The sequence below is a fragment of the Delphinus delphis genome, chromosome 4 (assembly GCF_949987515.2).
Source record: "Delphinus delphis chromosome 4, mDelDel1.2, whole genome shotgun sequence".
NCBI lineage: Eukaryota > Metazoa > Chordata > Mammalia > Artiodactyla > Delphinidae > Delphinus > Delphinus delphis.
In genome coordinates, this window is record NC_082686.1 from 16,455,178 (window position 1) to 16,475,445 (window position 20,268).

Below are 20,268 nucleotides of genomic sequence, written 5' to 3' on the forward strand. Positions count from 1 at the left end.
TATTGATTTGTTTCAATTAATATTGGCAATCATACTTTTAATTTCCAAAACTTCTTTCTCATTTATTGTTCTTTTTTATGGCAGCTTGTTCTTATTTTAGGCAGGCAACATCTCCCAAATCTCTCTGAGGTTACTAACATGGATATTTTTTAAAAATTATTTTTATTGTTCTCATTTTGCCATTTCTCCTGTGATCACTGGTTTTCTCTGTTTAGATTTTATAACTGGTGAATCTCAGTGTATCACTCACTAATACTGACAAGTTAGCTGCTAAGCTGATGAATCTCTTTGTCAGCTGAGTTTGCTCTGCAGATTCATAGATCTGTTGCCCTAAATGCTCCTCTTGTGTGGACAGAATGCTGACTGTGAGCCAGTCCAGTTGCCAGGCAAGCCTCTGTTTAGGTTAAATTTGCTCTTGAGAGCAGGCATGCTGACAATGACTTAGGGTGAAGGACTTGACTTTGGGGGTGGAGTATGCTGATTTATTTTGTTATGGGTAGAACTGCTTCTCCTTCCCTCTCCCCAACACCCAGCTTCATTGAACAGATATAGAGCCATCCCCTGCTGCTTTCTGCCTCTCCTTTCAACCACGGTGACTGCCTTTGTGGACCATCCAAGAGGATCTTCTGCTCAGATGGAAGGTGAGATCTTCAGCCGGGAAGACAAAAAACTATAGTCAGCTGCTCCACGCATACTGAGGAGGGAGTGACAGCTGAATGACACAGCAGTTCTGTAAATGGGTCTTTGCTTAAATTCTGTCAAGGCCACCTAGAGCTCTCTGCTGCTTTCTGTACTTCATAACTCCAGAGTTACAGCCACTTAGCTTTATTTTTTCACCACTCCATAAGAGCTCCAACTGCTTGTAACCTTCACCCATGCATATATTAAGATGTGACTTCTTTGATATGGATTACACTTCTCTACAACCTTATCTCCTTACTGTCTTCTAAAATTTTATTAACATTTCTTATCAGCTCAAGGCAGATGCCTTTTCCACTTTTAGCATTCTTAGGGGTTTATTTACTTATTTGTAATATCCTTTATTCTCATTTCAATAGCACATTGGAAAAAGATTATTCAGCATATTGTATTAGAAAATGGATTATTTTATAAATATAATTTGGCTGTAGACATAATTTCAGACTGTTGACAACTGCAATCAGTCCATTTTTTTGACAGAAAGAGATAGTAATCAAAGAAAGTTTAATAGGGGGGGGTTACTTCCAACAGTTTGGACAAAGTCCAAGGAAACCAGTTTAAGGTGGAGTAATGCCCTGACACTAGAAAAGGTCAGGGGAGTAGGTGTATTCCCCAAGCCTTAAGGGACACTAAAGTAGCAAGAGGAAAGAGTGGGTATTAGAACTCAGAAGAATAACTAATGAAAATGTTGTCTTGTAGGAGCTGTGGCCTTTGATAGAGGGATAGTCAACCCACCAAAGGAAATGGGAAATAAATTCATCTCACTCCTTTTCCCCTTTCCTCTGGTCTGTTGGCAATTCCCATGAACTAAACCCAACTGGTAGCTAGAAGGTGAAGAGAGCTCGTTTATGTCTTTTATATAGGTCAGGCTCCTAGGTCACAAAGGGTAGAAAAAAATGAAGAGTGGGTCTGGACAAATAAATGGGAATTATACAGCAGGGCTCACCCTTTTGCATTCACTCTTACATTTGTCCAGATGAAATGCTATGTACCCAACCCAAGGATCACCCACATTTCTATTAGCTATGATGATGACAACTTAGTGATCTGCCCACCTGAAACTTAAACAGAAGATATCGCCTGTATGCTCCTATAAGGTAGGAAAGTGAGGGGGAAGGGAAGGTGAAAAACATTTTATTTCTGTAGTCCTCATTTCTGATGCTAGTCATGAGGGCCATTTCTAGGTAATTCTAGATTCCTTACTTTACTACTTTTTTTGTTTTGTTTGTTTGTTTGTTTGTTTTTTTTACATCTGCCAGGATCTCAGCTGTATGGAAGTCTTTACCTGATGAGATGATCCTGCCTAATCAGGGTCCATGGTGGTCCTGTCTTTATTGTGTTGCTACAATTTCTATTGACCAGGATTCTTGGGAAAGAATGTACCAAGAAGCACTCCAGTCAACGTCCTGGGTTTCACAAATAGTCCTCCTTGTTCCAACTGTTTAGCATGAGTTCAATTTCACCTTGGCGATTAAGATCAATCACTTCGGTTGATAAGTGACCTTCTTATCTATTTTACGGGCTCAGTTGTATGAGGACCCCTGAGAAAGAGACAAATAGGCAAGATAAAAAGAAAAGATTACAAGCAGAGATGAAAGGAAACAGACTCACAAACTTAGAAAACAAACTTATGGTTACCAAAGGGGAAATGTTGGGGGCAGGATAAATTGGGAGTATGGGATTGACATGTACATACTACTATGTATAAAATAGATAACCACCAAGAACCTACTGTATAGCACAGGAAACTCTGCTCAATATTCTGGGAAACCTAAATGGGAAAATAATTTGAAAAAGTATAGATAGATATATGTATACGTATAACTGAATCACTTTGCTGTACACCTGAAACCAATACAATGTTGTAAATCAACTATAGCCCAATATAAAATAAAAGTTAAAAAAATACAATAAAATGCTTAAAAATGGAAGGAACTGAAATTATAGGGAGCTATGAAATATTTCGGTTAGTTATTCAGTATGGTCCTCATGGATTATGTGAGAAGGAAGGAAGTAGGAGATAAGGCTGGGGAAGAAGCTGATGTAAATTATTTATATTTCTCCTTTCATTAATATGTACAAATGACTGGTATCTGAACTTTCTTAGACTCTATATTCATGAGAATAAGCCACAAATAGATTTTCTCTCTTATTATTTGTTCTGATAAGCAATAAAATTCTGAATCTTGCAATAGTTAATATGTTTATAGTTAGAGATCTATTGCATTCATCTTATAATTTACCTATTATAAACTTTAGTTTTAATTGATACATCATTAAATTTAGTGATACTTGATGGCTTCTATACATAAAATCATGTTATATGGAGCAGATGAATTCTTGACAATTTACAGTAAACCCTTTAATTTATTGTTTTAAAGAATTCCACTAGATTATTTCAAAATTTCCACCCACTTTTAGCTATCTTTTATCTCAAATACAATTACTGAAGACAAAAATAAAATGTGTCATTTTTGGAGAGACACATGAAGATTGTCCAAAGTTTTTCATGTTTTCATTACAAAAGAGAGTGAGCAGAGTCTCTAGGGCCTGAAGCCTGGACATTTAGCCATGTTTATGTTCTTAAACTCAGCTCAAGAGCAAACAGTTCAAGTACATACATGACACATTGCTAAATTTTTCTTGGCAAGGTTGCAGAAATGGTTTTAGCCACTGGCATATTATTTCATTTTTATTTTTTCTTAGCATCACTGATGGCAAAATATGCCTATATAACTGTTGCATTTTTGTCCATTTTCATTTCTTATATGTGGAAATATATTTCAGGCAGATAGAGCAGGCTTTAGTCTATCAAAGAAAGAAATAAATAAACATGACCCTGGACTGAGTGCTGCAGATTGAGTTTTCTATTCTCTGCCTGTTATGCTAGAGCTGAACAAACAGAGCTCAGCAACATTTTATAGCCAGCACTTGCATGCATATTTACACACACACACATACACATACACGTAGATTTGCATATAGTTAATGTTCAGTGGCTGAGCAGAAGCAAAGAAGGAGAAAAAAGCTTAACTATGAAATTACAAGCGTCAGGAATAATTCTCAAGAAACAGAGATGTTTTTCTAACCAGTTGTCCATTCAGCACCTTCAGAATTTGGAGGTATAATTTATATAAACCAGTTCTGTTCTCTCTTTTCCCCGAATGTCTGCAGCTTGTTTGCGTTAGTGAAATTAACAAGGAAGCCAATGTAACATTAGCTCATTACTACTGAGCTCTCTTCTCTTTAACCATTTCTTTTCTCCTTTTCACTCTATACAATGCATGCCACCCAATCTGAAATCTTTCTAGAATAAGTTGAAATATTTATTTTAATAGCACAGGGAGATCAACTCGGTGCTTTGTGACCTCCTAGAGGGGTGGGATAGGGAGGGTGGGAGGGAGATGCAAGAGGGAAGAGATATGAGGATATATGTATATGTATAGTTGATTCACTTTGTTATAAAGCAGAAACTAACACACCATTGTAAAGCAATTATACTCCAATAAAGAGTTAAAAATAAATAAATTTTTTTTTTAAAAAAGAAAAATAAATAGAAGATTTCTTCAGAATATATTTGATTATAATTTTTTACCTTGGGAAAAAGTATTACATAAATATTTAAAATATTCTCATCTAATAAATAGCAACATAATATTAATGTTAGCATGCATATTAATTCTCTATTTTTAATTTTGTCTATGAATACTTGTATATTCTATTAATATGCAAGTTATGCATCCCTGGAATTTATACTATTAAATAATTTTAAATGAAATTCTTGGATTATGTTCTCTTTCTGGTTAAACTTTCATGTCCTCGATTAACTTCTTTTCTAATTAGAAGTTATTATGAAATATATCAGTTTAATGAAACCACAAATAACATTAATTAAATAACCATACGTATTAGCTGAGAAAATTTCAGAAATATTTCTGAGAGAGTTACAGCTAAGATCAAATGAAGTCATTTCCATTTCAAATTCTTTTGACATTCTGGATACTACAACAATGTCAAACTAAAACTTGAATATTTTTCAATATCTTTAATAGTACTGTAATGTAATAATAGAATACAAGTAGTTTCAATATTATTAATAGTAACTTAAGGTAATAACAGCAATGATTGGTGAGAAAAGAGACCTCAGAAATGACCTTCCAATATTCCTGCTGGGACTCTTTGAATGTCTGCTGATTCTCAGGTCTGTCCATTTGCTGCCAGTGTGGAAATTGTGATTGAAACATTTAATCTCAGTTTCACAGGCACTTGGAACAGAGGGACTAGACTAGGTGGGTATGTGAGTGAGTGCGTGTATTGTCCCACCTCTTTGTATATGGTCCACTTTAGAGAAAGATAACATAATGAAAGGAGGGCTACTCTTTGCCATTCCTACGTTGCTGCCTTCTGAAATAGTAGTGAGGCAGCGGTGAGAAGAGTCTGGATGCTCTCCACTGACTTCTGGAAACTTCCACCTCAGTACTCTCAGCTTCCAAGTGTGAAGCAAGGGCTTTGAGTGTCACCTGGCAGTTCTTTGAAAAACTGATGTACTAAAATATTTTTTTCTCTTTCAAGCAAACATTTTAAAATTGGGTTTATGTCTATTATTTATTGTTTGTGCAAACTTCAGCCATCACACAACTCTTGGCTGCACACCGGCCCTGGGGATTGCATGAAACCATACCCTAGTGCACTGAGTGATTGGTGTTCATTCACATTCAGTCTCCAGACCTACTTCACTTTTCAAATGCGGTAGGGAATAAATGTACTCCTACCACAACGTCTAGGATAAACTGATAAACCTTTGCTTATTCTGGTGTGTATTGGAACCCGGCATCCTTGGAAATCATTTGAGCATTGATTTTTTTGTTGTTGTTTTGGCGGTGCAGCATGGCTTGCGGGATCTTAATTCCCTTGCCAGGGATTGAACTCAAGCCCTGGGCAATGAAAGCATGGAGTCCTAACCACTGGACCACCAGGGAATTCCCTGAGCATTGATTTTAAAAGACCAACTTTTAAAGCAACCACAGACATTAAAGAGAAGTGGAGTTTATGCTCACTGAAAAATCAGTATTGCCACCGAATTGTGATTTGATGATCATGTATACTATTTTCATACATTTTGTATCTTTCACATAATGTAATTTAATTAAGAGACTAGCCGAAGCTATTTTCTTTTACAATTTCTGGAACAATCAATCTAAGTTTGAAAGAATAGCATTCTTTACCTGAAACTATCACAATTATCTTTAGCTATATCTTTAGCAAATACACATATTTTATTATATTTAAAATTTTTTGATAATGAGTAAATGACCTGTTTAATGTTTTATATGCCTCAATATGACTTTCAATGTCCATATAGTAAAAAAAATTAATAAGAACTAACAATATATAGAACTTATTATATATTATTTTTTTCTGAGATGATTTAACATATATATTAATTTATTCAATCCTCACAACAGTAATATGAGGTAGGCATGACTGTTACTATAGTTTATCAATGAGTAGTTTAGCCATAGAAATATTATGTAAATTTCTCAAGTTTCACAACTAATGAGCTGCAGAACTGCAGTTCCAAACCAGGTTGTCTGATACCAGTATTTATGTTTTTAATGACTGCTGCAAAGTTTCACTACAGAGTAAAGGTTAACATAAAACAGAAAATTCATTACAAGTGCTTGGTAAAACAAAACAAAAAGAACACACTAATATGGGTTTTGTCCCACTTAGGCCTTTGAATAATTTAATAGCTGTGTTTTAAAAACAGAAGGTATGCAGTCCAAGATCTATTATGATACTCTAACAATTACAATATGATTTATTGTGCTGGGTGAAATGGTAACACACACATGGAGCCTAGACTGGCCAGAGGAAGGGTAGGTAGGACTAGCCTGTAAAGGGGACTCTGGGAATGGGGGTAGTTTTCCAAGCAGAATTGGTAAAGCCCTGAGGAACAGAGAACTAAGGCATATTTGAAAATGTGAAGAAACTGGAAAGCAAGGCCCACAGTACAATGGTGGAGAATTTAGGTTTTGGACCTAGACTTTTCTGAGATCAAATAAAAACATCATTTTCTAATTGATATGACATTATGTGACTTGGAAAAGATGACCTCACTTTTCAAGTGACCAACTTTTGAAAAGAAAAGGAAATATGACTTATCTTGAACAATCTTAGGGAGAATTAAAAGTGAATTGGTGTGTAAAGCATCAAGGACAGTATTTGGTACATAACCAATTTTTGATGAGTGTGCTCAAATTCACTGTGGCTAGGCTGTAGATAGTTGATGGGAAAATCTTTGAGAGGGGTGGCTTGAGGATTCAGCCCATGATGGCCTTGTAGCCCAGAATTTGGACTTTGTCCTAAGAGTAATGGGGAGAATCTGAAGGGCTTTAAAGTAAGAAGTTATACTATCGAATTTGCATTCTGGAAAAATTTAATATTGGGATACAGTCATGTAGTACTATAAAATGAAAAATACTTTATTGTGTAAGGTATTTTGAAGATTGAATAAAAACAAATATGTGGACAGTGGCAACAACAAAAACCAATATTCTTTAGAAATGTGCAATTTATTTATTTTTTCCTATACATAGAAACATCCTGGCGTCACATAAGATCTTTAGAGACCCACCTATATACAAAGGATGTCTCTGGACCACCAAACCATTACATAACTTGTTCATAATTCTTAGAAAAACATATGAACATTCCAGTTGCTGACATATCCACATGTGCAGAAAAATAAAAATCACATGTGTAGGAGATGGTCAGAAATTTTGATTACTCTTAAACTCAGTATTATTTGTGATTTTTATGTACTTTGATTGTTCTTGACTGTTACTTATTATCTTCTGTGATTGCATTCAATAAACGTTTGTTGAACCAACATTTATGTGGAAATCACTTCATTTTTATACTTACTGTCACATTTTATTGATTCTATTCATGTGTTGTCTTACTATGTAATATAAAATTGTATGTTCCCTGTTGGATTACTTGTTCTTTCTTATCTCATTGTATAGAATATGTTCCCAATAAACATTGCTGACATTGCATTTCTTATGTGCCCACATCGTATTTCTATGGGTTGAAAATTAGTACATTTTTCCCTCTACAACAAATAACTGCCAGTATTTTTCAAAAATACAGTCAGAGGACAAACTATGTAGGAAAAATCTAGGGAGAGAGGAGTCTTTACTACAAATGAAGATTCCTGAGCCTTACTCCAGATTTACTAAATCAAAATGTTCTGAGTACATTCTGGATTCCTGGAATGTGCATTAAAAAAAAAAAGTTTGGGGATTCTTACATGAATTCAAGTTAGAAAACTACTTCAGAACATGTGTAAAATTCTTTTCTGTCGAAATGAATAGAACTGGACCATCTCAGTGTTGCCATTTCTGTAAGTATTACTTGAATGGTAAAACAATATCCATGAAAAGAGTATCTTGACTTCTGCTAAATTAATCTGAAAAACAATCTCATGAAGCATTGAGGATAAGCAGGTGCTGTAATCTGCATGTTTGTTTTCCCCAAAATTCATATGTTAAAATTCTATTGCCCAATGTGATGGTATTAGGAGGTGGAGATTTGGGGAGGTGAGTAGGTCATGAGAGCAGAGCCTTCATAAATGGGATTTGTACCCTTATAAAAGAGGCTCCAGAGAGCTCCGTTGGCCCTTCCTCAAGTGAGATACAACCAGAAGTCTGCGACCTACAAGAGGGTCCCTCACTAAACCATTTGGGCATTCTGATCTCAGGCTTCCAGCCTCCAGAACTGTGAGACATAAATTTCTATTGTTTATAAGTTACCCAGTCTGTGGTCATTTGTTATAGCAAATAAATTAAGACAGCTAGTAATGTATACAATAAATTAAGTAACTTCTGTAAGGACAGAGAGGTGATGATTTAAACGTTATCACCCTGAAATGTATGCTCAAATGATACATACTTGGTTCTATCTAACTTAGTATTTTCTTTTTTTATGTGATTTTTAAAAAATAAATGACATAACATTTCATGTGACCCAAAACTGGGAAGGAGAGCTAATTTTTAAGAATCAAGATTCAAAAGGCTATCCACAGGCTGAAATATGATTGAATATATCACAATTAATCTTCCAGTGTAAAATCTCATACTAGATTAAAAACATCCATTATATAAATCCAGGATGTGGAAAGAGCTGGACTAAAGATGGTTTATTTGCAAAAAGTAGATGCCTTTTAGTTGATTGCAAGCTGTATATGAATCGATAATGTGAAGCAGTTGCCAAAAGTGAAGAAATTGTTTTTACTTTAATTATAATGTTTCAGCAACTACAAAAGTAAGTAAAAATTATTGTAATGCCATCATCATTACACAATTTTAATTGTTTTGTATTCTCTTCCAGGTGTTGAGCACATACAAGCCTAATTCAAATAGCTTAATCATAATACACACATCATTATTTAAACATTGTTTTTCTGTCTAATATCATATCATAAAGCTAATGTGATCTTAAGCTTCATTAATTGTAGTACAATGATGAAGGCAAGGAAAATCACAGTGGAGTCTTGTTCCATGCATGGCCCTGGCAGACAGCACCACATCTGGAGATGAGCTCCCAGTGCATGGAGTATGGAAACATGGGGCCAATGACCTGCCAGGAAAAGATTCTTAGAGAATCATGAAAGCTGTTTTTATGTACTTGAAGGTGCCTTTTGTGGAAGAGAGATTACCAAGGACATTTTGTTATTTTCCCTGTTTGTCTCTAGAGAGCACAATCAGGATCAGTTGAATTCAATTCAACAAGTGTTCATTGATTCTCTATTGTATTTCAGGCATTGGGTTTGGAGTTCAGGGCTAAATGGACAAGGAAGACACACTATCTGCACTCACTGATCTTAGAGCCTAGTTGAGAAACAAGCATGAGACTCCTTGTCAACACTTTTTAAAGCTCCTGAAATAAATTTCCAAATCACTTTCCTAAAGTATTGCATCAAATTTCTCTCCCACCAGGATTATGCATGAGAAAACTGCTTCAACACATCCTTATAGAAATATTGTGTATTAACTTTTTTCCTAGTTTTACATGAAAATGGTATATCATTTAAATTTTTTTCATCTTTATTATGAGTAAGATACGTTATTTTCAAATATTTACTAATAATTGTCTAGGATATGAATTGGTTGATCATTTTCTTTTCCCTGTAATCTATTGCAGGACACTGCAAATTTTATATGTTAAGTGTAATTATAATAATATCTCCTAGTTTTTTGGGAGTTATAAAACTTATTGAGGATCCTTTCTAAATAAAGCTTTTATCATAGTATTTTCCCTGTCTCTTAATAAAATAATATACTTTGAGGACTTTTGAAACAGTAAAGAGCTATGCATTTTCAGTATTTTCATAATTGCCAAAAGTCTATATTCAATACAGGATCATACTATATGTTTTTTTTTTTCATAGCAAAATTTTATTAATAGACTAAAAGTGGAAGTAACACCAAACTGGTGAATGTATAAACATACTGTGGTTGCCCATACAATGAAATATTATTCAGCAAAAAGAAATGAAGTACTGATACATGCTACAACACAAATGAATCCTGAAAACATACTATGTGAGAGCAAATAGTAACAAAAGACTGCACTTTATATGATTCCATTTTTATGAAATGTCCAAAATATGCAACTCTATTGAGATAGAAAGTAGATTAGTGTTTACCTAAAGGCTGGGAGAGTCAGTGGTGGGGTGGAGGGAGGGAGGAGAAGAGGAATGTGAGCTACTGAATATGAAGTTTTTGGAGGACTGAAGAAAATATTCTAGACTTATGTTGTGGTGATGGTTTTATAATTCTGTGAATTTAATTTAAAAATGTACACTTTCATTTCAAATAATGCAGACCATTATCTGAAAAAAATAAACACATATTTAATATTTGAAAGTTTGCTCATTTTCAATTCTAAGGGACCCTTCCAGCAATAAAGTTTGTTTCTATGAAATTTCTCAAGTTGGCCATTATAATTTTAAATTGTCAACAGTGAACTTATGCCATTTAAATGATAAGTATACAAATATGGGTTAAAGTAGAAATACATATATAAACTAGCAGTTGGTCCTAGAAGAGGCACAGACTAAAATTTAGACTGAAATAGGCACATTTAAACCATTGCTAAAAGTTGTCTTGAGACGCTCATCTTAATTGTAGTTTCAACTGTTCACCCAACTAATTTTCACTTTGTGTCAGAAAGCATTGCTAAAGAGAGATCTTTCTCAGATTCAGATAGTCACAGACAAAACAAAACATGACTATAGAAAGTCTATAAATTTTTTTTAAGTGACCTGAGGTAGCTGGACTGAGGAATGCTGGTATAAGAAATTTTCATTCACCAGATTTGGCTTGAGGAGTGGGTTTATTGGAGTTTGTCTGTCTTCTTTCCTATGTGGTTTCCTTTTATAGACAAATAATAAAAAGAACAAGGGCAAAGAGAAGCAATGAGTGCCCTTTACACAAAGGAGTTTTCTCATCTGATTTGATAATCAAAGGATTTTTTAAAGGCTTTTTATTTTTTTAACTCAATCCTGTTTTTATAAAGGTTTGTTTGTTTGTTTGTTTAAATCCAAGGACATAAAACTTACTCAGCATTTGAAGCGATCTGCTACAAAAAAAAATTGAAACTTGGACCCAACAAAAGTAATTAACTATAATCATAATGTTGTGAGAGGCACTCAAGCCAGATGCCCAAGGGCTTTTTGCAAGAGAAGTGCTGTTTCCCTGTTAAAGGTCTTGGGCAGCTTGATTGGTTCTCTGTGGTCCTCCAAGATTGCTAAATCATGGCTTTCAAAAAATAATACTTAAACAACTTGATAAGTTTTGAACAGTCTTAGAGTTAATCATGTGATACTATTTATGGAAAAGTTGAACATCTTGATGCTTATTTATTTTTTACATCTTTATTAGAGTATAATTGCTTTACAATGGTGTGTTACTTTCTGTTTTATAACAAAGTGAATCAGTTATACATATACATATGTTCCCATATCTCTTCCCTCTTGAGTCTCCCTCCCTCCCACCCTCCCTATCCCAGCCCTCCAGGTGGTCACAAAACACCAAGCTGATCTCCCTGTGCTATGCGGCTGCTTCCCACTAGCTATCTACCTTACATTTGGTAGTGTATATATGTCCATGCCTCTCTCTCGCTTTGTCACAGCTTCCCCTTCCCCTTCCCCATATCCTCAAGTCCATTCTCTAGTAGGTCTGTGTCTTTATTCCTGTCTTACCCCTAGGTTCTTCATGACATTTTTTTCCCTTAAATTCCATATATATGTGTTAGCATATGGTATTTGTCTTTCTCTTTCTGACTTACTTCACTCTGTATGACAGACTCTAGGTCTATCCACCTCATTACAAATAGCTCAATTTCATTTCTTTTTATGGCTGAGTAATATTCCATTGTATATATGTACCACATCTTCTTTATCCATTCATCTGATGATGGACACTTAGGTTGTTTCCATTTCCGGGCTATTATAAATAGAGTTGCAATGAACATTTCGGTATGTGGCTCTTTTTGAATTATGGTTTGCTCAGAGTATATGCCCAGTAGTGGGATTGCTGGGTCATATGGTAGTTCTATTTGTAGTTTTTTAAGGAACTTCCAAACGGTTCTCCATAGTGACTGTAACCAATTCACATTCTCACCAGCAGTGCAAGAGTGTTCCCTATTCTCCACAGCCTCTCCAGCATTTATTGTTTCTAGATTTTTTGATGATGGCCATTCTGACTGATGTGAGGTGATATCTCATTGTAGTTTTGATTTGCATTTCTCTAATGATTAATGATGTTAAGCATTCTTTCATGTGTTTGTTGGCACTCTGTATATCTTCTTTGGAGAAATGTCTATTTAGGCCTTCTGCCCATTTTTGGATTGGGTTATTTGTTCTTTTGTTATTGACCTGCATGGGCTGCTTATAAATTTTGAAGATTAATCCTTTGTCAGTTGCTTCATTTGCAAATATTTTCTCCCATTCTGAGGGTTGTCTTTTGGTCTTGTTTATGGTTTCCTTTGCTGTGCAAAAGCTTTGAAGTTTCATTAGGTCCCATTTGTTTAATTTTGTTTTTATTTCCATTTCTCTAGGAGGTGGGTCAAAAAGGACCTTGCTGTGATTTATGTCATAGAGTGTCCTGCCTAAGTTTTCCTCTAAGAGTTTGATACTTTCTGACCTTACATTTAGGTCTTTAATCCATTTTGAGCTTATTTTTGTGTATGGTGTTAGGGAGTGATCTAATCTCATACTTTTACATGTACCTGTCCAATTTATCAAGCACCAATTATTGAGGAGGCAGTCCTTTCTCCACTGTACATTCCTGCCTCCTTTTTCAAAGATAAGGTGACCATATGTGTGTGGGTTTATCTCTGGGCTTTCTAACCTGTTCCATTGATCTATCTTTCTATTTTTGTGCCAGTACCATACTGTCTTGATTACTGTAGCTTTGTAGTATAGTCTGAAGTCAGGGAGCCTGATTCCTCCAGCTCCGATTTTTGTTCTCAAGATTGCTTTGACTCTTCGGAGTCTTTTGTGTTTCCATACAAATTGTGAAATTTTTTGTTCTAGTTCTGTGAAAAATGCCAGTGGTAGTTTCATAGGGATTGCATTGAATCTGTAGATTGCTTTGGGTAGTACAGTCCTTCTCACAATGTTGATTCTTCCAATCCAAGAACACGGTATATCTCTCCATTTGTTTTTATCATCTTTAATTTCTTTCATCAGTGTCTTATAATTTTCTGCATACAGGTCTTTTGTCTCCTTAGGTAGGTTTATTCCTAGATATTTTATTCTTTTTGTTGCAGTGGTATATGGGAGTATTTTCTTGATTTCACTTTCAGATTTTTCATCATTAGTATATAGGAATGCCAGAGATTTCTGTGCATTAATTTTGTATCCTGCTACTTTACCAAATTCATTGATTAGCTCTAGTAGTTTTCTGGTAGCATCTTTAGGATTCTCTATGTATAGCATCATGTCATCTGCAAACAGTAACAGATTTACTTCTTCTTTTCTGATTTGGATTCCTTTTATTTCCTTTTCTTCTCTGATTGCTGTGGCTAAAACTTCCAAAACTATGTTGAATAATAGTGGTGAGAGTGGGCAACCTTGTCTTGTTCCTGATCTTAGTGGAAATGCTTTCAGGTTTTCACCATTGAGGATGATGTTGGCTGTGGGTTTGTCATATATGGCCTTTATTATGTTGAGGAAACTTCCCTCTATGCATACTTTCTGCAGGGTTTTTATCATAAATTGGTGTTGAATTTTGTCAAAAGCTTTTTCTGCATCTATTGAGATGATCATATGGTTTTTCTCCTTCAATTTGTTAATATGGTTTATCAAATTGATTGATTTGCGTATATTGATGAATCCTTGCATTCCTGACATAAACCCCACTTGATCATGGTGTATGATCGTTTTAATGTGCTGTTGGATTCTGTTTGCTAGTATTTTGTTGAGGATTTTTGCATCTATGTTCATCAGTGATATTGGACTGTAGTTTTCTTTCTTTGTGACATCCTTTTCTCGTTTTGGTGTCAAGGTGATGGTGGCCTCGTAGAATGAATTTGAGAGTGTTCCTCCCTCTGCTATATTTTGGAAGAGTTTGAGAAGGATAGGTTTTAGATCTTCTCTAAATGTTTGATAGAATTCGCTTGTGAAGCCATCTGGTCCTGGGCTTTTGTTTGTTGGAAGATTTTAATCAGAGTTTCAATTTAATTGCTTGTGTTTGGTCTGTTCATATATTCTATTTCTTCCTGATTCTGTCTTGGCAGGTTGTGTATTTCTAAGAATTTTTCCATTTCTTCCAGGGTGTCCATTTTATTGGCATAGAGTTGCTTGTAGTAGTCTCTCATGATCTTTTGTATTTCTGCAGTGTCAGTTGTTACTTCTCCTTTTTCATTTCTAATTCTATTGATTTGAGTCTTCTCCCTTTTTTTCTTGATGAGTCTGACTAATGTTTTACCAATTTTTTTTTCTTCTCAAAGAACCAGCTTTTAGTTTTATTGATCTTTGCTATCGTTTCCTTCATTTCTTTTTCATTTATTTCTGATCTGATTTTTATGATTTCTTTCCTTCTGCTAACTTTGGGGTATTTTTGTTCTTCTTTCTCTAATTGCTTTAAGTGCAAGGTTAAGTTGTTTATTCAAGATGTTTCCTCTTTCTTAAGGTAGGATTTTATTGCTATCAACTTCCCTCTTAGAACGGCTTTTGCTGCATCTCATAGGTTTTGGGTCATCGTGTCTCCATTTTCATTTGTTTCTAGGTATTTTTTTATTTCCTCTTTGATTTCTTCAGTGATCACTTCGTTATTAATTAGTGTATTGTTTAGCCTCCATGTGTTTGTATTTTTTACAGATCTTTTCCTGTAGTTGATATCTAGTCTCATAGCTTTGCTGTCAGAAAAGATACTTGATTCAATTTCAATTTTCTCAAATTTACCAAGGCTTGGTTTGTGATTCAAGTTATGATCTATCCTGGAGAATGTTCCATAAGCACTTGAGAAAAATATGTATTCTTTTGTTTTTTGATGGAGTGTCCTATAAGTATCATTTAAGTCCATCTTGTTTAATGTATCATTTAAAGCTTGTGTTTCCTTATTTATTTTCATTTTGAATGATCGGTCTATTGGTGAAAATGGAGTGTTAAAGTCCCGTACTATGAATGTGTTACTGTCAATTTTCCCTTTTATGGCTGTTAGTAGTTGCCTTATGTACTGAGGTGCTTCTATGTTGGGTGCATAAATATTTACAATTGTTATATCTTCTTCTTGGATAGATACCTTGATCATTATGTAGTGTCCTTCTTTTTCTCTTGTAATAGTCTTTATTTTAAAGTCTATTTTGTCTTATATGAGAATTACTACTCCAGCTTTCTTTTGGTTTCCATTTGCATGGAAAATCTTTTTCCATCCCCTTACTTTCATTTTGTATGTGTCTCTAGGTCTGAAGTGCCTCTCTTGTAAACAGCATATATATGGGTCTTGTTTTTGTATCCATTCAGCCAATCTATTACTTTTGGTGGGAGCATTTAGTCCATTTACATTTAAAGTAATTATCGATATGTATGTTCCTATTCTCATTTTATTAATTGTTTTCGGTTCGTTATTGTAGGTCTTTTCCTTCTCTTGTGTTTCTTGCCTAGAGAAGTTCCTTTAGCAGTTGTTGTAAAGCTGGTTTGGTGGTGCTGAACTCTCTCAGCTTTTGCTTGTCTGTAAAGGTTTTAATTTCTCCATCAAATCTGAATGAGATCCTTGCTGGGTAGAGTAATCTTGGTTGCAGTTTTTTCTCCTTCATCACTTTAAATATGTTCTGCCAGTCACTCTGGCTTGCAGAGTTTCTGCTGAAAGATCAGCTGCTAACTTTATGGGGATTCCCTTGTGTGTTATTTGTTGTTTTTCCCTTGCTGCTTTTAATACATTTTCTTTGTATTTTATTTTTGACAGTTTGATTAATATGTGTCTTGATGTATTTCTCCTTGGATTTATCCTGTATGGTTCTCTCTGTACTTCCTAGACTTGATTAACTATTTCCTTTCCCACATTAGGGAAGTTTTCAACTATAATCTCTTCAAATATTTTCTCAGTCCCTTTCTTTTTCTCTTCTCCTTCTGGAACCCCTATAATTCGAATGTTGGTGCATTTAATGTTGTCCCAGAAGTCTCTGAGACTTTCCTCAGTTCTTTTCATTTTTTTTTTCTTTATTTTGCTCTGCAGTAGTTATTTCCACTATTTTATCTTCCAGGTCACTTATCCGTTCTTCTGCCTCAGTTATTCTGCTATTGATCCCATCTAGAGAGTTTTTAATTTCATTTATTGTGTTGTTCATCATTGTTTGTTTCATCTTTAGTTCTTCTAGGTCCTTGTTAAATGTTACCTGCATTTTCTCTATTCTATTTCCAAGATTTTGGATCATTTTTACTATCATTATTCTTAATTCTTTTTCAGGTTGACTGCCTATTTCCTCTTCATTTGTTAGGTCTGTTGGGTTTTTATCTTGCTCCTTCATCTGCTGTGTGCTTTTCTGTCTTCTCATTTTGCTTATCTTACTGTGTTTGGGGTCTCCTTTTTGCAGGCTGTAGGTTCGTAGTTCCTGCTGTTTTTGGTGTCTGTCTCCAGTGGCTAAGGTTGGTTCAGTGGGTTGTGTAGGCTTCCTGGTTGAGGGGACTAGTGCCTGTGTTCTGGTGGATGAGTCTGGATCTTGTCTTTCTGGTGGGCAGGTCCATGTCTGGTGGTGTGTTTTGGGGTGTCTGTGGACTTATTATGAGTTTAGGCATCCTCTCTGTTAATGGGTGGGGTTGTGTTCCTGTCTTGCTAGTTGTTTGGCATAGGGTGTCCAGCGCTGTAGCTTGCTGGTTGTTGAGTGAAGCTGGGTGCTGGTGTTGAGATGGAGATCTCTAGGAGATTTTCGCCGTTTGATATTATGTGGAGCTGGGAGGTCTCTTGTGGACCAGTGTCCTGAAGTTGGCTCTCTCACCTCAGAGGCAAAACACCGACTCCTTACTGCAGCACCAAGAGCCCTTCATCTACACAGAAAAAGAGGAATAGGGGAAAAAATCATAAATCTTGCTCTCAAAGTTTACCTCCTCAATTTGGGATGATTTGTTGTCTATTCATGTATTCCACAGTTGCAGGGTATATCAAGTTGATTGTGGAGCTTTAATCTGCTGCTTCTGAGGTTGCTGGGAGAGATTTCCCTTTCTCTTCTTTCAATGCTTATGTATTTAAATGAGATTTGGGAAGTTCCTCTTACACTCTTGTAGCCTCGAGGTCAGTGATGTGCCAAAGCACAAACTGCAGCAGTGGTCTGCCTCAAGATCATGCAACAGAACTTGTGGTGTCATTCAGAGGCCTGAGCAGTGGGAGCTGCAGTCCTGACTCCAGCAGAGGCCTGAGGCCCAGTCGGTCCTCAGTAGGGAGCTGCAGAATGGGCACTGAGGCTCTTTCAGCACTGTCTGTGGCCTTGGGTTGAGGCACAGTAACCTCAGGAGCTGTAGCAGTCCGTTCACCCTGAAATTCCTACTCATTTGTGACCTTTTCTCCATACTATGTGTTTTGAACATTTAATTGGTTGCAATGATATCATATTGAAATTTTATACAAAATAAAGTTTATGTAATATAAAATACAAACTTTATCTATGTTATTGAATCCCACTATTATGGCTTTTTATTTGTGCATGCAGAGAGAGTGAGAGAACCCAAAAAGAGAGTCCTCACCAGACATAAACTCTGCTGGCTCCTTGACTTGGACTTCCAGACTCCATAACTGTGAAACAATAAATTCCTGTTGTTTAAGCCACGCTGTCTGTGGTACTTTGTTTTGGCAACCTGAGCAGACTAACACAGGTGCTATCACAGGATGAAATACTTTATTTCCTCTAAATTAGAAAAACTACAAACAAAGCATCTAAATGTTCTTGGTTCAATAGAGCATTGTTTGTCCAGACTCTGTAAATAAACACATTTTCTTGTCATTTGTCTTTCCAAATGACATATATTTTGTAAGCTGCAGTATTATTTCAAAAAGAGAGAAAACACGCACAAATATTTTCAGTTTTCTTTTATGTTATGTTACTGTATGAATATCGTATGTTATTTTACACATTACGTTGGCAGTACAACTTTCTTTTTATATAATTATACACATTTATTGGTAATGATGATACTCCAGAAACATTCATGTACATTCATGGAGAACACAAAATTACTGAAATTAGTATTAAAATTACGTTATAAGATTTCCAAAGGGTTAGCAAAATAAAAAGTTAATGTATTGATTGATAAGTAGGAAAATTAAATTGGGCAATCTGGACTTAATGACAAAATATATTTTCACTAAGAATGATTCAGTACAAAGGGGAAAATAGGGGGAGGGATAAATTAGGAGCTTGGGATTAACAGATACACACTTCCATATATAAAATAGATAAACAACAAGGTCTACAGGGAAGTAGACTCAATATCTTGTAATAACCTATAATGGAAAAGAATCTGAAAAAGAGTATATATATATATACTCTATATATATATACCATCTGAAAAGAGTATTTATATATAGTATATATATATATATATATATATATATATATATATATATATATATATATATATATAGTGTATATATATAGACCACCGACTCACTTTGCTGTACATTAGAAACTAACACAATATTGTAAACCAACTATACCTTAAAAATTTTTTTTAATTAAAAAAAGAATGATTCAGTGAAGAATTTATATCTGCTTGATAACAGTTATGATTGTGTCCTTTGAAAGAGAAAAATATGAATATTTACTGCACAGTTATCTATTTTATGACTGGGGTGTTCTTATCTTTTATCCTCAGGTTTACAAAGAGTGGGATTCAATAACATAAATCAAGTTTCTGTTTTACATTGCCTAAATTTTACTTTGCATAAAATTTCAGTATGATATTATTGCAACCAATTAATATTCAAAACATATAGTATGATCCTGTATTGAACATAGACTTTTGCCAATTATAAAAATACTAAAGATGTATGTTTCTTTAATGATTAAAAAGTCCTCAAACTATATTATTTTATTAAATCCTCATAATCATATGTTATGTCACATCTACTTAAGGAAACCACTGTGTTGCAGTTTTTAACACTCTATCCAACATTTTCATTTTATGAAGCTTTTGTTTTAAAGGTTGTAAGAGTTTTACACTAATCTAATTTAATTGCATTATTTTTATAAAACATCAAATGTTGGCATTGTATTACCACATAATTTCATAGAATGTCGATCTTCCCTTTGCCACCTCCATCCTCTGTGGGTCAGAAGTTTGGGTTGGAACTGAAAATTGTAGTCATCTCTTCCTGACCAGAGATCCCTCAAAGCCAAATTTCTTTGAGCTATTTCTTTGAATTTAACTTTCCTGAAATAAATATACCATAGTTTCAGTTAGGAATATGTTGTACTGAAAGTAACAAAAAAACATGACTTTTGTGGCTTAAACAAATAGGGATTCATTTTCTCATATAACTGGACAGAGGGATGTGTGGCTTTGGTTCGACTCTTCATCAATTCCATAGGCAGTGCCTCTAGAGTTCTCTTGGATACAGATGGCTACTTTCAAAGATGAAACATGGGAAGTGATGCTCACGTCCATGCTATTGTCTCGAGAGAAATAAAAAGTTTTCCCAGAACTTCTCCATACATTTCTACTGGGATTTCATTGGTCAGAACTGGGTACTGTGGCTACCTGTAAGCAAGAAGAGAGGCTGGGAAAAGAGTAGGGACGTCAGTGTTAGACTTAGACCAGTGTTCCTTAAAGAAAGTCCTTTTGTTTTTCTGGGTGGGATAATTCTTCAGTTTGCTAGATTGTCTCAGACCCTGATAATCAAATGTTACTAGCTCTTCTCAGTCATTTTGCAAACCAAGAACACCTCCACAGTAGGCTAACCACTCCCTAGGAGTGTGGAACTGTCCCATTTGAGACTCACTAGATTATATACATTGTGATCTATCATCTAGACCTTTGTTGGCTTGAATTAAACAAGGGTTTGG

At 35.0% G+C, this 20,268-nt stretch overlaps 1 long non-coding RNA gene across 2 annotated transcripts in view; it reads left to right on the plus strand.

The window, feature by feature from the left end:
- Window positions 1-543: 543 nt before the first annotated feature.
- Window positions 544-20,268, plus strand: part of LOC132423992 (uncharacterized) — a 73,842-nt gene continuing 54,117 nt past the window's right edge. The window contains exon 1 of one of the 2 annotated variants that reach the window (XR_009519152.1): window positions 544-641. This is a non-coding gene — a long non-coding RNA (uncharacterized lncRNA). Of the gene's footprint in view, window positions 642-1,681; window positions 1,797-20,268 lie in introns of those variants that run through there. The other variant, XR_009519153.1, reaches the window with a different exon arrangement.